Consider the following 241-nt stretch of genomic DNA (forward strand, 5'->3'; position numbering starts at 1 on the left):
CCCCCCACCACCGCACCACCACCGCAGCACCACCACCACCACCACCACCGCAGCCGCAGCAGCAGCAGCAGCAGCAGCAGCAGGAGCATCTACGCCCACCCATTGGGGTTAAAATAAGCAGTATCGGAGACAGCGAAATGTTGGTGTTGATTAAGGAACTCCTCCTCTGCCTCATCTATATCTGTTTGTTTATTTCTTGTAGACAAAAAAAAAACAAAAAGCAGCAGCAGCAGGGCCCCAC

This window comes from Eimeria mitis, genomic scaffold (assembly GCF_000499745.2).
Source record: "Eimeria mitis Houghton genomic scaffold, Emh_scaff2130, whole genome shotgun sequence".
NCBI classification, from domain to species: domain Eukaryota; phylum Apicomplexa; class Conoidasida; order Eucoccidiorida; family Eimeriidae; genus Eimeria; species Eimeria mitis.